At 39.1% G+C, this 12,711-nt stretch overlaps 1 pseudogene; it reads left to right on the forward strand.

Annotated features, from left to right (window-relative positions):
- LOC133073958 (small ribosomal subunit protein bS18m-like) overlaps nt 1-12,498 on the forward strand; it is a 37,019-nt pseudogene extending 24,521 nt beyond the window's left edge.
- Nucleotides 12,499-12,711: the final 213 nt, after the last annotated feature.

The raw sequence follows: 12,711 nt of genomic DNA on the forward strand, positions 1-12,711 counted from the left end.
TTTCTTATTCTCCACTGTATGACTGACACCTACTACAGTTTCTGCAGGTTTGCAGAAAGCACTCACAAATATTTATTCTTTGAAAGGAATTCCATAATTAAGAGCTACTGAGAAGAGATAAAGAGAGGTTTAAGTCTGTTATATAGCATTGCAAATTGCAGTGATGAGAAATAAATTTGGACAACCAGAATCAATTGAACAACAGCAAATACGAAAACACCATAAAATATAGTCTACCTTTACCAAAACAACCTTAGACTTTTCCTTCTCTTTCTCCCTTTCTTAACTTGCCCAATTTTCATTTTCCTTTCTTTTCCCTTCTTGTTTATACATGGGAATGGGACTCCCAGTTGTCTCCTTATTTCCATTCTCATCTTCTTACACGTGAATAGAGTTTTTAGTTCATCATAAAGCCACATAAGTAAGTTGATATTTTTCAGCCACCCTTGTAGCTTGGTATAGCCATGTGGCTAAGTTTTGGCCAGTGGGAGGTAAGTAGAATGATTAGAATGATATATGCAAATTTGGGGTCCTACCCTTCACAGAAAGAAGTGTGCTCTCTCCTTCCATCTATCCCCTTCCCACCAGCTGAAATGCAGATGCGCTGACTGAAGCCAGAACGGTCCTGTTGGCCCACAGAATAGAAGCTGCATGTCATGATGTAGCAAGAAGATTGCAGAAGCCTGATCCCTAATCCCACGTAGCCACCAAACCCACCCTGGCTGCTTCAACCCACATTGTTAGGAAAGTGATCCAGAGAACTGTCTATTTTATTGACCTTTGTCTCTTAAAGAACACCAATATTTACATCCTTCTAGAGCCTGTTATACAGAGTGAAGTAAAAAAGAGAATAACAAATACAGTTTATTAATGCATATATATGGAATCTAGAAAAAACAGTATTGATAAACCTATTTGCAGGGAAGAAATGGAGACTCAGGGGCACAGTAGGAAAGGCAGTGAGTGAGTGGGATGAATGGAGAAAGCAGCATCAATATACATACATTCTGCTGTGCCGTGCTGAGTCGCTCAGTCATGTCCGACTCTTTGGTCACCCCGTGGACTGCAGCCCGCCAGGCTCCTCTGTCCACGCAATTCTCCAGGCAAGAATGCTGCAGTAGGTTGCCATGCCCTCCTCCAGGGGATCTTCCCAGCCCAGGGATTGAACCCAGGTCCCCTGTATTGCGGGCAGATTCTTTACCATCTGAGCACCAGGGAAGCCCTAATATACACTCTCATGTGTAATGATACATGGTTAGCTGATGAGAAGTTGTTGTGTAGCACAGGGAGCCCAGTCTGTGACGCCCTAGAGGGGTATGATGGGGGGAAGGGAGACAGGCTCAAGATAGAGGGGATGTATGTATAATTATGGCTGATTCACTCTGTTGTATGTCAAAAACCAAAATAACATTGTAAAAATTAAAAAACAAAAAAAAATTTTTTTAATATAATGCATGGTCGTCTTTATGGCCATTTTTCCTAATAGAAAAAAAGGAAAAAAGATACCTTTGAAAAATCCTACATTTGCTCTGTGTCTTGAAAAATTACAGATACATGCTAAAACTATTAAAATAATGTTGACTTTTCAGTGTCTAAATGAGAAAGGAAATGTCGTAATTGGATGTCTACTGAGAATCATTTTGGTTAAAAAAAGAGGTTAGGCAACTATACCCATTGAGACTTTTGAGACAAAAGAAAAAAAATCTAGCAATAACATTACTGATCAATATTTAATGTTACCTTGAGTAGACAACAAAAGGGATTCTATTGAAAATGCCTTTTAAATTATGTTTGTCTCAGAGTTCTGAATCTTTCATTCACTTCTCAATAAAATGAATTAACTACTTAATTTGTGGCCTGGCAAAGCGAGGCAAATTATTGACCAAGAATCCCCCTAAAATACCTAGGGTAAGTACTGAGATGTGTGAATTTCATTAATTTAGCTGCTGAGATCTTTGATTTCTTACTCATATTTATGTAACATTTCCAACTTATTGATGATAACTTCATTTTTTTTTTTTTTTACCACACTGTGAGGCATGTGGGATCTTAGTTCCCCAAACAGGATTGAACCCTTGCCCCTGTAATGGAAGGGCAGAGTCTTAACCACTGGACTGCCAGGGAAATCTAATAACTTTATATTTTAAATTAAAAAAAAAAAAACAGTAGACTCAACATTCTTAGATTTAACCTCATGGTTTCTAATATCATGAAAAACTTAAGAAGTACATCATATTACATAATTGCTCCAGTTCACAGAGGAAATTATATCCTAGAATAATCCATTTGACAGTTCACAAAGGTCTGGGAACATTCAGGATCTACTTTCTAGTATTATGACAGTCCTCTCTTCAGCAGGAAGCTTGCCTGGTTCAATAGACTTCGTTCATCAAGAAATCTGATGGGGACTTTCCCTGGTGGTCCAGTGGTTAAGAATCCACCTGCCAATGCAGGGGACACAGGGTGGATCCCTGATCTGGGAAGATCCCACATGTCTTGGAGCAACTAAGCCTATGTACCACAACTACTGAATGAGTCCTAGAACACATGCTCTGCATTAAGAGAAATCACCACAATGAGAAGCAATGAAGAATAGTCCCCACTCACTGTAACCAGAGAAAACCCTCGCTCAGCAATGAAGAGGCAGCACAGCCATAAATAAATACATATTTATTAAAACATAGTAATAACAAAAAACCAAACACATGTTTAAAAAAAAAGAAATCTGATGAAGGTTTCCTTCTATACCGTCTAGGATCTGTAGTGCCTGGAGGACCAAGAGAAGAGACTATTTCTTTTCAAAAACTTTTCTGTTAGTCCTTATTGGTAATGGAGAGAATCAAGTGTAAGTTACTGATCCCTCTTCCTTACAAACCATTCCCTTGTTGAAGGCACATCTGCATTACTGATAGATATGCAGTTCATAAGGAAGCTTATCACTCAAGAGATTGAAGATGAGTAAGGCCCTCCATAGAGGCATCCTTGACTAGAAGTTCCTGTGTGTTCACTGTTCTCTTCAAGAACCTATCACAGAAGAAAAGAAGAACCTAGCCCAAGGTCATGTGCACAGCAGGTGCTTAACGAAAATCTGCTGAATGAATAAACAAACAGATTCAATGCATAACGTGAGGAAGCATAAGACATACTTCCTGCCTTCAAAGAGCTTACCAGTCATACATACCCATTACATAAACCAAAAGAAACTCATTTCCTAAGAAGCAAAGGATTAATACAGATTTTTAGGTACTGTAGTTTTTCTGGAAGGTCATTCTCTAGGGTTTTGATTGGAAAAGATAAAGGTGAGAGGGGCCAAAAGAGAAGGGGAGACAGAGAGAAGGGAATTCCAGAGAAAAAGAAAGGCAGGTCCAAGACACCAGGCAGATGAAATGGCAGAATAACAGAGTGGTTGAGAACAAGGTTAGGGAGAGAAGCTGGGGCTGTGTGTGCGGACGGCTCCAGACGACCAGCCAAGAGTGTGGAGTCCATTGTGGGTCATGGGGAGCCCCTCTAGTTTGCTCCATTGGACGAGACAGACAGGAGGGGGCAGGAATAGGGGGGCAGCTGCTACCAGGGCTGTGTAACCAGGAAAGAGTGTTTATCAGGGCAGTGGCAGGGCAATGCAGAAAAGGCATTAAAACATCTAGAAGCTCAGCGAACCACCCCTGCAGGGACCTGAATGAACCTGCAGTACTCCTTCAGGCATCTCGAGTCAGTCACCTGGGTGCTACTATGACACAGGGCAAACTAAAATCGACTCTAAAGTAGAAAAAACTTTATAAAAGAGCTCTATTAACTTTGTTTAAATTTTTTTCAGAAATATACAAGGTCATTTATTTTCAAAAAATACACAAAGTATATAGGATAAGTAAAAATTACCCCAAATCCCACTCCCAGCCACCAAGATTACTGTTACTATTTTGGTCAATACTTGCCCTCACATTGTTCTATACACAGATACATACAAAGTATGATAGAATCTTATTAGATGTAATTATTCCATACAAGCTCTTCCAGAATCAATTTTCCTCACCCACTAATACGTTGTAAACATTTTTCCATTTTGATAAATATTGATCTACATATAATGATGTCAATCAGTTTGCCTCTATCACAAGGTTCCACTAATGGATATTTGGATTTTCCTTCTGTGTGTTGCTCTAAACAACCCTCTGATTAACCTCATTGTGTATATTATTTTTCAACTGTATGATTATCTCCATAATACAAATCTAAGAAGTTGGATTAGCTAGCTCAAAGGTATATATCATTTTATGTTTTGACACATATTCCCAAACCACCCTCCAGAAAAGTATGTTTATTCTTTTACTCAATAACTATTTTTTGAGCACTTACTATGTACCAAACTCTGTTCTATGTGTTGGAAATACAACAGAGAATAAAATGGACAAAGTCTCTGCCCTCATGGAATGTACATTCTAATGTAGGACAATAAACAAATAACTAAACATATATTGTCAAACAGTGGTAAGTGTTACAAAAGCACAGTCAAACTGAGTAGGGGGCTGGACAGTCCCAGGGGTCAGGGGAGGAAATAGAGTGTTTTACATAAGATGGTGGGGAAGGGACTATGAGGAGGAGGCATGACATCAGACACGTGCATGCCCGTGGGGACCGCAATACAGAGAGGGAACAGGAAAGCCAAAACATCTGACGTGGGAACACGGCTGGCATGTACCATGGCCAAAAACCCAGTGTCTCTGGAGAGACTGGAACAAGAGGGAGAGTTGTGGGAAATACAGATGGAGAGGTGGCCAGGTCAGACCAGAGAATTAGGGATGAGCACTTGTAGAGGTGTTCGAACTCGTTATGATATTGGCTAAAGGAATGAGACTCTAGCCTGAGACTATTAACAGGAGAAGAAAGATGGAACTGGGTCTGTTTCAGTTGTGTTTTACCACTGCTCAGGCTTCTATTCACTAAACACTGCTTAATGAATGTCTGCATTCCTTCCTCCCCTCTCCCAAGTCCACCTTCCCACTTATGACTAGGGTCTGGCAAGGATGGAACACGTGTAGGACTATGTATATGGAAGATGATTTAAGCGTCCATTATGCAGGTCTTATTATGAAGTCTTAGGATATCTCCCAACTTCAATGAGATCTGAAAACTCTTTTTGCCGGCATCTTAACTAAGGTGAGAGAGTCCCTGCTCCCCTGATTGGAGACCTCTGTCATCTTAATAAAAACTCAGGCAGCCACGTGGGCTCATCACGGCTGATTTAAATCCATATGAACTTTCCCAAGTCCTCCTAACACAGAATTTTTAACATGGAAGGTGATCTACAAACATATGCTGGATAAACAAAAGAATATTCACAAATTTTCTCTGAAGCACCTTTATTTGGTAGGAAGAAGCTCTATCCTATTAGTTTGATTAGTGTCAGTATCGGCGGACACGTTCTGACCACGTCCTTCAATTCTGATGTGCTCTGATTACAGCTCCCTGGGCCCTGCCTTTCGTTGTCTCCTTGCCATCTGCTGGGAAAGCTCAGGGGATTTAAATGTGTCCAAAGAGAGCTTGGGACTTCCCTGGTGGTTCAGTGGTTAAGACTCCACATTTCCAATGTAGGGTTTGATCCCTGGTCCAGGAATTAGATCCCACATACCACTACTAAGACCCAGAGCAGCCCAATAAATACTTTAGGGATCCCAGGTGGTTCAAGGATAAAGAATCTTCTTGGCAGCGCAGGAGACAGGAGACATGGGTTTGATCGGGAAGATCCCCTGGAGGAGGAAATGGCAACCCACTCCAGTATTCTTGCCAGGAGAATCCCATGGACAGAGGAGTCTGATGGGTTACAGTCTGTGGGGTCACAAAGAGTTGGACATGGCTGAGTGGGCACAAGGAGAGCACCTACATACAGTGTTTAGGGCAAGGTTTGAGTAAACACAGGGCTTTACTCTCTCCCAAAGTAATTATTTGCTTGGGATAAGGATTTCTTCTCCAGTGATATTATAGAAATTGCACAGCCAAAAATAAGACTAAGAGCAAAAGAAATTTTTTTTAATTCAAAGAAAAAAGGTGACTTGCTGACAGTGGAAATTGCAATGTTGGCGAATTTACTGTTCTTTAAACAAAATTAATAATAGCATTTTCTTCTGGTTATGAAAGTACTTTGTACTCATTCTAGAAAAATATTTTAAATATCAAAAAGCATAAAGGAGAAAATAAAAATTACTCATAATTCATTATTCACAGATGACATTTTGCTGGATTTCCTTCCTTTCTAAACATCACTATAATCATACTATATATTGTACAGTTTTACATATCTCTTTTTCACCTGACAACAAATTCTGAACCTTTTCCCCAAAAAAACATTTTTTAATATTATTACTAAAAGATACATAATGTTCCAACTATGCCTTTGTCATAATTTATATTATGTGTCTATTACAATTAGTAGGGGGATAGAGAACGTTAGTTTTCAATCTATATTATAAACTCTTATAAATAATGTTTCAGTGAACATCCTTGTACATAATCATTATTTAAATCTCTGAACAACGTCCTAAACTAGACCCTCAGAAGTATAATTACTTGGTCAAAACATGTGACATTTTAAAAGCCTTTTGATAAGTATTCCAAAAATGCTTTCCAAAAAGTTTATATTAACTTACACTCCCCTCCCACTACTCTCAACCATCCCGCTCATGCCACAGTATTTTAAGAGAGTAGCAAAGAGGTGCTGGGTTCAAATCTCAGCTCTACTATCTTAGGAAAGTTATTTAACCTCACTAAAGCTCAGTGTCCTCATTTGTAAATCAGGGATAGTAACGGTTATTTAACTCAAAGAGTTGTCTTGAGGGTTAAATAACATAAAATTGCTTAGCACAGTCCCTAGAACGTATCAGGTAGTCAATACTAGCAGCTATCATGTAGTCAATGTTACCAGTAACCAGTAACATCACCCTTCCCCAAATTACTGCTAGCCAGAGCAATATTTGGGTGCAAAATCCCCTAAACACAGTCATAAAAAGTACCAAGCTTCCCTGTTGAAATAGCTGAAGTCACTCAATTATTGTATCCATACACAAAGCCTCAGTATTCTAAAAATACTCACCTATTTGGATTCCACCTGGAAGCAAAAAGGGTCTACTGAAAGGTGTTTTCTACCCTCTATATGTTATTTTAACAAGGGTATGTTTTTCTTTATTATTCCAAGGGAAATATTTATTTAAGGGTCAATGGCTCAAATTTGGATTTTTTTTTTCCGGCAAGAAAAGGGATCAACATAAACAGCCTTGTAATTCATCATTATAAACAGACCTCATAACCTTCAAACTACTATGTTTTGGTCATAGCCTCTCAAAAGAGATCAGTGTCTTTTTAAAAAAAAAAAAAAAAAAAAAGTCCCTGAACAACTTAACAAATAAAAAGTTATTCTAATTATTTAATAATCTGAAAGGTCTGCTGGAACTTTGCTTAGAATTCAGTGAGTTTTTTATTTGATTATCCTCCGATTCTTTGGTTGAGATAATCCCAAGGTATTAATAAATGAAATCAATTGTAGAAACTTGTTTATTAGATAGATGTCCTAAAATTGCTGCAGGAAATTAGTTTAGCTCTATTTAATGTAAAATAGATCAATTTCAAGTGCTTTATGAGAATATATTTGATTAATCTTTCTATAGAGCTAAATATTTACTGGGTGTGGAAACATTAGTTCTCAGCTGCTGGAGAGAAACTGCTCAATAGTACTCTGTGTCCATCGTCTAAAAGGCTATTACTACCAGTAGAATAAATATACAGTACTAAGTTCTTTGGACTTCCCTCATAGCCCAGTTGGTAAATCATCTGTTTGCAGTGCAGGAGACCTGGGTTTGATTCCTGGGTCAGGAAGATCCCCTGGAGAAGGAAATGGCAACCCACTCCAGTATTCTTGCCTGGAGAATCCCACGGACAGAGGAGCCTAGCAGGCTTCAGTCCATGGGATTGCAAGAGACGGACACGACTTAGCCACTAAACCACCACCACCAAGTTCTTTGAAGTTCCTTGACACTGGGTAAATTTACACCATTAGTTAGGAGAGAAACACTGGGGCATTTCATGCCGTGAAAACAACACAGGAAATGAAACTGTAGGATATCAGAAAAGGTTCTGACTGCTGCTTTCACCTGGAGTTCCTTCTCTGGAAATCTATTCTGGTCTGATACCAAAGGTAGCATCTGGGGACAGAAAACTGATTCAACTCTTCCCTTTCTGAAGTACAAATATGGCCAGTGTTTTCCTGTCCTATTTTCCTTCTCCCTACTCTGAGATCAGTGTTATCAGACCCTGTAAATTTCCCTGCAGTGGGTCCCAAATAAACAGAAATATATGATAACAAGCTGCTGGGTTTAGACGTCTTTCTGTCCAACTGTTTTGGCCAGAAAAGATGGGTAATGCCTCTTGTGAGATAGACAAGGAAAAATTCTTAGAATTGTCCAGAATGTGAGTAAGAGAAAGGCACTCCTTCCTCCTCGCTGCAGCGGCTATCACTTAGCTTGACAAACAAAGCACGGGGTAGATTTTGCTCTAAACTCTCTCTTTGGCCTACACAATCATACTGTGTAACCCCAAATTTCATTTTCACAAGTGCCATGTGTGTTGCTGAATTCTTAATAACATAAGAAAAGCAACAGGACAAATGATAAAATATAACTTCAGATCTCAGCTCCAACGTGGAAATCAAAAGGTTTTATTGTGATTCTGCATGTGCCCATCTCTGTGCAAGGCATGCAGGGGATACAAATGGAAAAGAAGAATGCAATGAGTTCCTGAAGGATGCTATGGTGTAAAGATCTCTCTGTATATTTCTCATTACCTGTTATAGAAGAGAGAGAAAGATTATCATATTACCTTCTCAATAATAAGACCTTGTTTAAAGTTCTAAGCTTCTGCTAAGAATATCAGACCCCACATAGATTCAAATCCCAGTACCGTTCCTTGCTAGATATAACTTTTAGACACTCACTAATATGTCCCGTTCCTCAATTTCCTCATCTACAAAAATGAGGATGATAAAAGTAATGCCTATGTTATATGCTGTGCTGTACTCAGTGAAAAGTGAAAGTGAAAGTTGCTCAGTCGTGTACAACTTTTTGCCGCCCGATGCCCTGTAGCCCGCCAGGCTCCTCTGTCCATGGAATTCTCCAGGCCAGAATACTGGAGTGGGTAGCCATCCCCTTCTCCAGGGCATCTTCCCAACTCAGGGATCAAACCCAGGTCTCCAGCACTGCAGGTGAATTCTTCACCGACTAAGCCACCAGGGAAGCCCAAGAATACTGAAGTGGGTAGCCTATGCCTTCTTCAGGGGATCTTCCTGACCCAGGAATCAAACCGGGCCTCCTGCATTGCAGGTGGATTCTTTACCAGCTGAGCTACCAGGGAAGCCTTGCTAAGTAGCGTCAGTCACGTCCAACTCTTTGCAACCCCACAGACTGTAGCCTGCCAGGCTCCTCTGTCCATGGAATTCTCCAGGCAAGAATACTGGAGTGAGCTGCCATTTCCTTCTCCAGGGGATCTTGCCAACCCAGGGATCTCTTATATCTTAACCCGCATCTCTTATATCTCCTGCATTGACAGGCAGGTTCTTTAACATTAATGCCACCTGGGAAGTCCCAAAGGTCATTCCTATTATTCTGTGTTCATCACAGTTTTTCTAGTGCCAAGGATAGTATATTATTTTTAAAAAGAATTCCATCTGTTGTCATAATCACTCTGAATTTAAGCTTTAACTTTGGAATGCCTAGCAGGCCCTGTATTTAAAATGGCTATTTGGTTTCTATTTCTAGCCATGGCAGGCTAGCTTGTAGTTTTAAAAAAAAAAAAAAAACTTCCCATGAAAATAGCTGGACCTAAATTAAAAAAAAAAAGTTAATGTCTGAAAACATTGAAGAGCCACTGAGGCAGCCAGGGCTTGAAGAGTCAAGTCAGTATCCCTAAAAGAAGGCAAACTCACGGAGATAAACCTGACTTTCTCCAATCCCTACTGAGTATCTGCTGACTCACACGCATAATGAATAGAGCATAGAGACGCTGAGCAGAGAGTGGCTTTTAAAGAGCAGAAAAGGGGAGCAGGAGTTTTGGTAGACTCATTGGAGAGACAAATATTGAGGCTCAGGGCCACCGAAACAACCAGAGCTTGAGTTGCTAAGATTCTGGAGGGAAAGAGCGTACAGAGAGCTGATTTAAAGAGAATTATCTAGTTTTTGCCTCTACATGTTTGCCAATTAGTAAGCAGAGCAGACTAAGAGAGGCAGAACAAAAGGACTGAGAAACTAAACGGAGCTAATGACATAGTGCTGGATAAATAAACATTAGCACTCAGAGCCTAGCAAAGCAGAGTGGGTTTTGTAAACACTTCCTGCTTTCAGTGGAACTGATTGAACTACATTCTAGAAATAAGGGTACATAGATACAGATCAGCCTCGTAAAGGCTTAAAAACCCAGGTTCAAGTCAGCTTATTCCCTTTTTAGTTTAAGGTATTCTGCTTTTAATCTGACCATCTGCCAGAGTTAACATCATGGACAGTCTTTACAACTTTTTATATGCAATGTCTGGCATTCAATCAAAAATTACCAGGCATACAAAGGGACGGGGCAAGAGAAAAAACACACAATAGAAAGAGATACAGAGATGATCCATATTATTATCTGTCACAGATAATATCTGTCACAGAATGCAAAATAATTGTGATCAATATGCTCAAGAAATTAGATGACAAGATGGAGAACTTCATCAGAGATTTGAAATCTACGTATTAAAAATAAAAAGCCAAATATAAATTCCCAAACTGCAAAATATAATAAATTTAATAACAGTTTAGACAGATGAAATTAAAATTCAATAATTGAATTTAACAACAGTTTAGATAGATGAAAAATGCATTAGCGATTCAGAAGATTGGTTAATAGAAAATATCCAGATGGAAGCATCCAAATCAAAAAAAGAAGAAAAAGGTGAAAAATACAGAAAATAGCATAAAGATATGTAAGACATTGTGAAAAGGTCGAACATATGTGTAGTTAAATTCCAGAAGTGTTCTAGAGTGAAACTGAATTGGAGCAATAGGGGCAATATTCGAGAATTTTTCAAAATCAATTTGAAGGGATCAAGTTATAGATTTAAAGGGATCAAGTAAGTTATAGATTCAAGAAGTACTACAAACCTTGAGCAAGATAAATACAAAGGAAGACACATCTAGGAATAGCATAACCAAATTTCTAGGAAAACAAGACAAAAAAAGAAAGTCCTCCCGAAAATCAGTCAGACTATCTTCCATATTACCCTCAGGAGAGCAATGAGAAACAGAAGTAATGGAAGTCAAAGGACTCTGGGATAACATCTTCTAATGCTAAAAGAAAATAATGGCCAAGCAAAAGTATATTTCAAATATTAAGGCAAAATAAAGACATTTAAGACAAAAAGTAAGAGGATTTGTTGCCAGCAGACCTGTGCTTTAAAACAAAGAAATCTAAAAGGAGCCATTTAGTCAGAAAGAACAATTATCTCTGGTATAAGATCATACAAATGTGGAGGAATGAAAAACACTGGAAAATAAACATGAATAATGACTATATAAAACTATAAAAATGACTGTTTGGAGACTTTAAAAAGCTAGTACTAGCTAGCCTGTTTTTCAGGCCTCGTATGTTGAGAAACTTTCACTGTTTTTTAAGAATCAAAAAAGGATTGTCTTAACTAGGAATATTCTGTTTCCTTCCACATGAGGGGCCATACAGCCTCAAGAAACTAACCTCAGCCCTTCTACTCACTGAAGAATAGGGCTCCTGATGGGCCCTCCAGGGATTATTTAAAGCCTCATCAATCACTGTTTAGAAACCAGCCCCACAAAAGGAAACTAGCAACATGCTAACATACTAAGGGCAAGGCCGCTGTGTTACAGGGCCTCGCCCATTGCCCAACTGTGTGTACATGATCCCAGTAAATTGTCCCAACAATCCCAGCAGGTAGGTGTTTTTCCTCCTGTTTTATAGGAGTTCAGAAAAGCTAATGAAATAACCCAAAACTGTACAGTTAGAAAATGATGGGGGGGAGGGGAGGAGCAAGGAACCATGTGGCCTCTATGGTAGCTCTTGCAGTAGGCTAGGGAGGAGAAAGATGCATTTCGTGACAGCTGCTGTCTGCCTCACAAATTCTGGGACTCATGCAGTGCTGTGAAGTTGTTCACAACATAAACAGATAGCAAGCAAGGAGGACCTGCCTGCTCCAATGGAAAATCCTTATAAAGAGCCTCTGAAAAATTATATTTTGTGTGGAAACCATATAGATTATAAGAATATACAGCTTTTATCCCAGTTTATTTCTACATTTACTGGATGCATTTATGGGAGGCACATAACAGGTCTTTGTGGGAAGAAACAAAAAGAAATCACAAAAAGGATTAAGAGAGCTCAAATATAGGGGGTTATGCCAGTTACCCTGCATATCTCAAAGACCCTAAAGTTTGTAACATCAAATATAGGGAGTAAATTATATAAAGTTATCATCAATAAACTTACTTTGCAATTAAAAAAAAAAAAAGAAAGTGATGGAGGTTTAGATTTTAAACCAGTTCTGCAAAGCCCATGGTGTTTCCACTCTACCAGGCCAGAGGCTAGAAAGGCTCCAGCCAGTGAAATAAAGTGAGTCACATAATAGTGACTACATGCATAGCACAAGTGAAATGATAAAGGGATGGATGG

The sequence above is a fragment of the Dama dama genome, chromosome 19, assembly GCF_033118175.1.
Source record: "Dama dama isolate Ldn47 chromosome 19, ASM3311817v1, whole genome shotgun sequence".
Classification (NCBI taxonomy): Eukaryota; Metazoa; Chordata; class Mammalia; order Artiodactyla; family Cervidae; genus Dama; species Dama dama.